The following is a 9,394-nucleotide window of genomic DNA, read 5'->3' as shown; positions in this document are numbered from 1 at the left end:
GGAGCCACCGCGGGACGCCCGGTGGCAGCAGGGGCGCGCGCAGCCCGCAGCTCTGCCCGCTGAGCTCCAGGAGCCGCCGCTGCCGCTTACACTTAAAGTGAGGTCAGAAGCAGGCGCGCACAGCCAGCAGGAACTGCGCGCCTCCCAGCCGCTGGCCCCCACGCCTCCCTCGGAGAGGGGCCGGACGGGCTGAGGATTGGGCGAGGGCCGCCAGGGCGGGGCGGGGCAAAGGTCTGGCCGCCAATCCGGGCGCGCGCCGCCACCGCATTGCACAGGAAGAAGGGCGATGTGCGCTCAGGGCCTGTCAGCGCCCCAGTGCCACCACCTTGTGCCTGACTTCTGGACGTGCTGTGGTTCGAGGCCGCGCCCTCTCCCGGGCTACAGTGCCAGGCTCCCACCCCGCACCCGCCATGACCTCTAGCAACATTGCCCAGAGGGCATGGAGTGGAACTGGGATACTGGCTTCCCGGCTGGAGAGTAGCCCACCCTTTTGCTCCCCAATCCCACCTTTAGCCTCAGAACCCCTTGAATTCCCCTCCAAAACCTCAGGGAAGGGCCAGTGAAGACAGTGTGGGTAGCTCGCCCCCTACAGGACAGTGAAATCCTCCAGGGCACTTTAGCGGGACAAGATGTAGGGACAGTTGGGGATACAATGATAGGGACCATGTTCTGTCTGTGCTCCTTCTCACAGCCTTAAGAAGCCAGGGGTAAAGGCAGGTGTTTTGCATAGGGAGTTGACCATGGTACAAACCGAATGGGAATTCAAACCCATGACCTTCGACTTGGAAGAATACTCCAACCCCTAGGAAGGATCCTGTTCCCTAAGCTTGTACAATTAGGGACACTCCAGTTACTTGATGACAGTTTTAGGGTGGTAGGGCAGGCTTCACCCTGAGAACATCACAGAATGTACTGATGTGGGGTGGGAAGTGGGGGATACCCACGAGAACCAGAGGTAGAGCATGGTGGGGGGGGGGGCGCATATTATGCCTGATGGTTCTCAGAGAGTACTCTAACCAACAGCTGACTGATCACAGACACAACTGGGCCAATAAATCATCTGAATTAGGACATTTTCGTCTATATCTCATTTAGAAATTCTCAGCCGTATTTTAAAAACCCAGAGGTTCTTAAAATCACACCCTCTAACTCCCCAAGGCAAGAGGCATGGTTACTGCTGCTGCCAACAATACAACCTAGAGAAACTTTACAAAAACCTTTTTGTGTGTTTGAAAAGGAGGGAATTTGAGGGACATTGTAAGCTCAACATGGGAAATAAAAGTGGTCTCCTACTGCCATAGGACAGTAGACCAGTCAATCTTTTTAAGGCTCCCATGTACAAATCTGCTGTATGAGGTGGCAGCTGGGTTAAGACATTATGTATTTCTTCTGGTATTTTACCAGCACTGCCTGTGAATAAGTTCAGCCTTCAAAAATAGCTGTGCCAGTGGGTAACTTTTATTCCTGCGCTAGGCAATAAATTGCAATCCCAAAACTCTGCAACTCTCTGCCACTTTCCACTGTTGTGAACATCCTTCCATTTAGTGTCTCAGGGACACACCTATCTCAGTATGTATTAACTCGAGGGTATTGTGTTATAGTACAGGCTCTCCTTCACAAGGCAATTTTCCGATCCCTCTGCCTCTCTTCCCACCTATAAGTCCTTTTATTCTTCTCTGAAATTGAACAATATTCCCTGTGACTTTTCAAGGTTTAGGGAAACTTGGCCTCTGTGATGTCTCGGGAAATTAAAAGAAAGTAGTATTTTTCCTTGGCATAATATAGTACCAGTCAAACGAATCAGTGTGTTTAACATACAAACACATACACACACACAGACACACATACACACACAGACACACACACAGACACATACACACACACAGACACATACACACACACACAGACACATACACACACAGACACACACACACAGAGACACACACACCTACATGCACACACACAGACACACACAGACATACACAGACACACACACACACAGACACAGACACACACAGACACACACACACAGAGACACACAGACACACACACACACAAAGGCACAGACACACAAGCACATACACACACAGACACACACTCAGAGACACACATAGACACATAGACACACACACACAGACAAACACAGAAATATGTACACATACACATACAGACACACACAGACACACACACACAGTTACATACACACACACAGACACACACAGAGACTCAGACACTGAGACACACACAAAGGGACACACACATAAACACATACAAACACAGACACACACAGACAGACATGAACATAATTTAAAGTTTAAATGTTGAACAGGAATCAAGAGAACACTACCCACTCCTTTGTATGTGGTGCTGAGGATTGAATCCAAGGCCTTGAACCTATAGGCAAGTGCTCATACACAGAGTTACTACCCCAGCCCTCATTTACATATTTTTAATGCATCGAGAAAGAAAGATGCTGGTATTACCAATTAGAGAAATGGACAACACTAGGTTTATTTTTAAAAATACCTGAAATATCTATTTTTAAAAATAATTTTTGTTGGGCAAGGTGTCACAACCCTTAAACCCCAGCACTCAGGGGCCAGAGATAGATGGATCTCTATGAGTTTAAGGACAGCCAAGTCTAAAAAGTAAGTTCCAGGTTTGCCAGGGTTCTATACAGAGAAAACTTGACTCAAAAAATATATAATAATTCTCAAGGATAAAATTGTCATAAAACTGAATGGAGACAATATACAATTTCACTTATCCCATACCATACAAACATTTATGTTTTGCTGTAAAATATAAATGCCATTGATCATACAGTATTCTTTTAGACCTCACTAGGGGCTGGCTCAAAAGGCATGCCATGTAAAACTATGTTACTTTTAAAGTCTGAGAAATTATGAATCCATATATATTTGATCCTATATTTTTCATATAGAAGACTATAGTCCTATTATTTTTTTTACCTTGGGTGTACTGGTCTGTTTCTGTGGCTATAATATACCTGAGGTTGAAATTTTTGAAGAAGAGGAGGTTGGCTAGGATGTTGCCCAAATGGTATATTGTTAGTGCTTGTCTGGAATATATAGAGCCTGTGGGTTCATCTCTACACCAGGAGATAATAAGAACAGCAAGGGGAGTGGGGGGGGGAGTTAGCTAGCGGTTTTGGAAGCTGCCCTGGTTAGTTTTGTCAACTGGAGACAAACCTAGATATAACAGGAAGGGAAATCTCAGTCAAGGAATTGTTTCCATCAGATTGGGATTAAGACATATCTGTATGACATTTTCATGATTATTAATTGATATAGATGGGCCCAGTCTACTGTGGGTGGCACAATTCCTAGGCAGGTGATCCTGGCCTGTGTAAGAAAGGGGATAAGTAAATCAAGGAAGGCAAGCCTGTAAGCATCACACCTCCACAGTCTCTGCTTCAGCTCCTGCCTCCAGTTCCTGCCTTGGCTTTCCTGAATGATGGTCTATAACCTGTAGCCCAGTTAAACCTTTCCTTCCTCGAGTTCGATTTAATCAGTGTTTTATCACAGCACAAAAAATAAACTAGGACAGAGGTGTACAGTCTAAGATCAAGCAGCCCCTTCCATGTAGCTTCATGTATGTGGTAGCATAATGTTGACATTATTTACTTGTAAGATTGATCACGGGCTGGAAGCCAGAAAAACAGACATCAAACTTCCTACTTTAGAACTCGCTTGAATGAGAACTAATGGAGGTTCCCAAGAAAACTCCCTTAATTGCTTCCAAGGATAGTACCCTCAGTGCCCTAACTCCTCCTAGTCCCCACCTGAGCTCCACCATGACACCAAGGCCAAGGCTCCAATATGAGGACCATTAGGGGACAAACCACATCAGAGCAGTAGCAGAGAGAGAAAGGGTTTGTTATCCCAGAAGTTGGGATAAGCAAGAACTATGCGTAAATTCATACAAGTTCACTTCAGATCAGTTTTATTTTGTTTTTGTTTTTGTTTTTTGAGACAGGGTTTCTCTGTGTAGCCCTGGCTGTCCTGAAACTCACTTTGTAGACCAGGCTGGCCTCTAACTCAGCATCCTCTCAACAGTGCTTCTTGAGGTAATGGAAGCTAGCAGACAGGCCTTTGTTGGGGAAGTGTTACTAGATCCTTTCAGGGAAGAAAATACTGGAAGTCTGGCTTCTATCCTCTCTCTGATTCCCCTCTGTCCTGCTGTGAACATCTCCCCTACCCTGCATTGTTCCACCACGATGTCTTCCCTCACCTACAGGCCCCAAAGCAGCAAGACCAAAGGACAGAAACCTCTAATCCTGTGAGCCAACTAAAGCTTCATCCTTTACTCCATTCATCTAAGGAAACCAAAGGAAGAAGGATAGAAAAGCCCATGCCTGGTGCCCAGTAAGATTGACTAACAGCCCATTTTCCAGAGGAATGTTCTGCCTCTAGTTATTCCCAAGAACCTGAGATTTCTCATTGTCCAGCCAAGGGAAAAGGTAATGTTCTCAGCTCCGGAATTTTCCGGAGGCTTGGCTTGTTTAACACAGACATATCCATTTTGATTGCAGTTAATTTGTAAATAATTACTCTTGGAATGAACAGGTCTGAGTCTTAAAGGAACTTTGTGGTAAACAATGCAATAAAATAGGGACACCCACAAGGACCCGTTATGATGTGAACAGGGAAATGTCACTGGGACTTTCACCTCCACCTCATAGAGTACTTACCCCCAGATAATGTTGTGAAAGCAAGCCATTTACACCCCAAGGTGAGAGACAGCCACCTGTATAGGTCACTCACCTCATGGTTTGTGCTTTGGGGACAGAGTCAGGGAAGGATTTGGCAGCACACATTATAACACAGATGGAAATTTAGATCTGGGGGTCAATTTTTTGTTGCTGTGCCCAAAGACCAGAGAGGGTGTCAGATCCCCTTGAACTGGAGTTACAGATAGTTGTTTTGTTTTTTTTTTGTTGTTGTTGTTTTTGTTTTTTGTTTTTGTTTTTGTTTTGTTTTGTTTTGTTTTGTTTTGTTTTCAAGACAGGGTTTCTCTGTATAGCCTTGGATGTCCTGGAACTCACTCTGTAGACCAGGCTGGCCTCGAACTGAGAAATGCACCTGCCTCTTCCTCCCAAGTGTTGGGATTAAACGAATGTGCCACCACTGCCTGGCCAGATAGTTGTAAGCCACCATGTGGGTGCTAGGAACTGAACCCCATTCCTCTGGAGGAGCAACAAGTATTTTTAACAGCCAAGTCATCATTTCTCCACCCCACACCTATCTTTAAAACACACTCACATACATGCACACACATGTACAAGTCCACACATACACATGTACACACACACATGCACAAGTGCACACATATACATGCACACATACACACACATTTTAAAGTTTTTGTCATTATTTTATGTGGCTGTTTTGCTTTCATGTATTTCTGTGCACCACAGGCATGCAGTGCTCTCAGAGACCAGAGAGGGCATCACATCCCCTGGATCTGGAATGATAGATGATTGTAAACTTCTGTGCTGGGAGTTGAACCTGCTCTCAACCTCTGAATCATGCCCCCTTTAAAAGGTGTTCTTCCACTGAGCTATGTCCTAGATGTGCTCATGTCTACACCACGAGTCTCTGCTCTAGTGTTCACGATCCCATTATCCATGTTTTGTGTTTGTTTCTGAAAAGAAAGAAAATACTGTAGGAAGCTCATCCTTGGGCCCAGACACTTGTGTTTGTTCTTAGTTTTTTGAGACAGGGTCAACTTTGTAGCCTGGATAGCCTGGAATTTTCTTGTAGACCAGGCTGGCCTCAAACTCACAGAGATTTGCCTGCCTCTACCTTCCTGAGTTCTGGAATTAAAAGTACGTGCCATCATGCCCAGTTTAGGCCTCAACATTTGACAATGTGTGTATTCTGGATCACCTATATGACTGACTTTAAAAAATGAATGACAAGCAGACCTATCCTCAGCTTATTTTACAGAACAATACACAAAGACTGTTCATTTTTTCATTTTAATAAAGTCTGTAGACTCTCCGTGCGGAAATAAAGTAGACAGTCCTAGATAAAGGAGCCTTAAACTGGAGTCTCTGGGGGCTAGTCAGGTGAGCTCTGCCACACAGTCAGGAAAGCTGGGTTTGGGAACTTGTGTATGAGGTAGAAATACTACATGGTTGTATGTCACTGTGCATCTCTTCCCAGTTCAATAGTCTGGCAGCTTGAAATTGCTTCGTAGGAGTACTTACACCAGAGAAATGGGCAGCCACTGATTGTGACTGGAGTTCTTACTTAACTGATTGTCTAAGCCAAACAAGGCAGGGGAATGTTGTGACTTTGTTGAGGATTATATTCACAGGCAGGCACATCTGAGCCACCGCATTGTGAGTAGCAAAGAGGTTTGAGGGAAAACGCTGCCAATCCTCTCTGTTATAGCAAGGAGGCCACAGGTGTCATGGGCAGATGAAGTTACACCAGACATCTTTACCAGCCTTGCTTGCTCATTAACATAAACAAATGTTAACTGACATTGATGTCAGAAAGAGACTCATCTGTCAATGACAGCAGCTACTTCTTTGCTGACTGAGTTGGATAATAAGCATTTCTACGTCTTATTTTGTCCAGACATGGTTAAACTGCAAGCTGGGTATTGATGCAACCACTTGGCAAAAATCAATAGAGGTATCTATGAGAATCAATTAGCTACACAGGCTTCACTATAGAGTAGCTAATATCTCTGAATGCTTTGCAGGTTGTGTGCTGTCCAGTGTTTAAGTCAGCAAACATAAAGTAAGTGTATTTATGGATATACACACACATTTATTTTCAGAGCCTAGGCTTTCAGTATTTACCAGCCCACTTTGAATACATTTCTATCTTTCCTAGCAACAGACAGAGCAGGGGCCCTCCCAACTCTGATTCATGTTCCTGGAATTAAATACATATAGGATTAAAGCACTGATACACTGAAATGCAAGCAAAGGCAACTAGTGTTAATAAATATTACTTGTCTTTCAGCAATTAAGGGGATGCCATTTGTTGTTTTCAAGCTCTTAGAATAATACAAACAAGTGCCAGCAGAGGGCAGGGTTTGTTTTCATGGGAAAGCAAAACAAACTAAAAAAAAAAAAAGAGTTAAATTAGCACTCCATATGCAGATAGCTTTTGCTAAAGCTTTTAAAGAGTGCTTGCATACTTTATTTTTTTTTCTTAGATCACAGCACTCTCTTCATTGCTGGGTGTAGTGGTGCATGCCTGTGATCCCAACACCAGTGAGGCTGAGTGCGAAGCTTAGGAATTTGAAGCTACAAATTCTGGGCAGCAGAGCCGATTAGAAGCCAGAAATAGTAAGATCCTGTTTCTAGACAACAAAACAAGGAAACAAACAAACAAAAAAATCCCTCTTCCTTCAGCGTGTGGATGCATTCATAGGTTTCTCTCCCTCTCCTTTAGATGGGGCAGCCATTTCTCCAGTGTTTTCCTATTGTCTATGAAATAAAAGTGAAGCTCTCTATTCTACTCTAGCCCTTCCCCCAATCCTTCTGCCAGCTACCCTCTGACCTCTAAGCACCTCCAAACCCTGCCTGCCTGTGTAGGGGCCTTCCACTAAGAATAACTTTGACAGGTTCAGTAGGACTCAGCCATTAATGACTGGGAAACATTTTTTATTATGCATTTCATAACGTGCACATAGTATATAATATGATGCATATCCTTCTAACAGGAACAGATGAACATAGCTGAGTGATTTTTCTCATCAGCCAGGAAAACACTTCCTTAGTCAATGTTCTCCAGGCCCTTGGGACTGAACTTGAGCAGCTCTGTTTCCTTGCCCCTGTTGGTGAAATTGTGGATGTATGCAGTGGACACCCCAGGGATGATCAAGCACACCCCCATAATGGCGAGTCCAGGGAGAATCTAGAACCAAAACTCCACACCATTACTCACACTCCAACCCATCACTGGCTCCTCAGAGGTGACCCAGCTTTATCTCTCTTCCCCTGAGAAACTTTCTTGACCACACCATTCATTCACCTGTAGAGAGTTGAGAAGTTGCAACACTCACCCAAGAGCCCCACACTAAAGCATCTGCAGTACACTAGACCTGCTCAGCAGAGAGTGTCAGCCACATCCTTGAGACTTCAAGCTGCCCTTCCCCGCAGCTCACAGCGCCCCTCTGTGTTTCACCCACTGAGAGTAGCTCTGCTCCTCATTGGCTTCCTATAGGACAAGCTAGCTAGCTTCTGACCCTGGAACATTGTTGTGAGCTTCCTCATCTTCACACAACTTCATAACCTCGCACCAAATCCTTGGCCTGGAACACTTTCTTTTTCTTGACTGCTTGGGAAGTGTCTTGGTCAACTTTCAGAATCAACCCCAAACCTGAGCCTGAGGGTCCAGCTCTTTTCAATTCTTTCTCAGCCTGTCTGGGAAAAATTGGTGGTCTTGGCTACTCTCCTTCCTTGAAGCATTAAGCAGAGAATCTGTAAGGCAGCAGAAAAGAAACAGAACAAAGCACAGCACTAAGATCTTGGCACATGGGGGCAGTGGGGAGGTACATCCTCTTGGAGACTGGAAAGAGGAAAGGGATGAGAAACTGTCAGAGGTTAGACCAGGAGGGGGATAATTACTGGACTGTAGAAAAAAGAATTGTTATTAATAAGAATAATAGATCTTGGTGCACAGTGAGACGCCTACCACCCTTTTCTCTGCCTGTCTCCACCTTCACTGACATGTGAAGTGATTGGTTTTTGGCCAAATATTGAGTCAGACAAGGTGAGAGCACTCATTTCACTGAACTTACAATACATCTCAACCCTAATCTGTTCTAGAAGCTTCCATTATAGAATGATTTGCACTTATCGCTAAAGCATCTGCTTCTTAATATTTATTTATTTATTTATTTATTTATTTATTTATTTATTTATTTATTTATTATATGTAAGTACACTTATATGTAGTTGTCTTCAGACCCTCCAGAAGAGAGCATCAGGTTCTGTTACCAATGGTTGTGAGCCACCATGTGGTTGCTGGGATTTGAACTCAGGACCTTTGGAAGAGCAGTCGGCACTCTTAACCACTGAGCCAACTCACCAGCTCCAGAATCTGCTGCTTGATGCTCCCCTCTTTTACTCAGCTTCTGGGAAGCTCTAAAATGGGGCAGACACAGAGTAGGACCTCCATAAATTTCATATGTCTTTTTGAGACTGGGTCTTTCTATGGACTCCATAACCATTACTAGAAAACTAATTGCATGGCACCACTTAGCTTTTGGAAGGCAGAATGTGAGGCGACATGAAATCCTTACTGAGAAAGCCATTGGTCTGCCATCTGCCAAGACAGAATGGGGTCTTCACCCATGATAGGTTAAGCAAGCTGCTCAAGTAGTCTGGGAAACTTATTTATAG

The 9,394-nt window shown here is 44.3% G+C and overlaps 1 pseudogene; it reads right to left on the bottom strand.

Annotated features, from left to right (window-relative positions):
• Positions 1-9,394, bottom strand: part of LOC147001178 (hippocalcin-like protein 1) — a 116,474-nt pseudogene that overhangs the window by 50,990 nt on the left and 56,090 nt on the right.

Source organism: Mus caroli, unplaced genomic scaffold, assembly GCF_978045245.1.
Source record: "Mus caroli unplaced genomic scaffold, Mus_caroli_1 scaffold_14, whole genome shotgun sequence".
NCBI classification, from domain to species: domain Eukaryota; kingdom Metazoa; phylum Chordata; class Mammalia; order Rodentia; family Muridae; genus Mus; species Mus caroli.
This window is presented reverse-complemented; position numbering and strand designations above follow the sequence as displayed.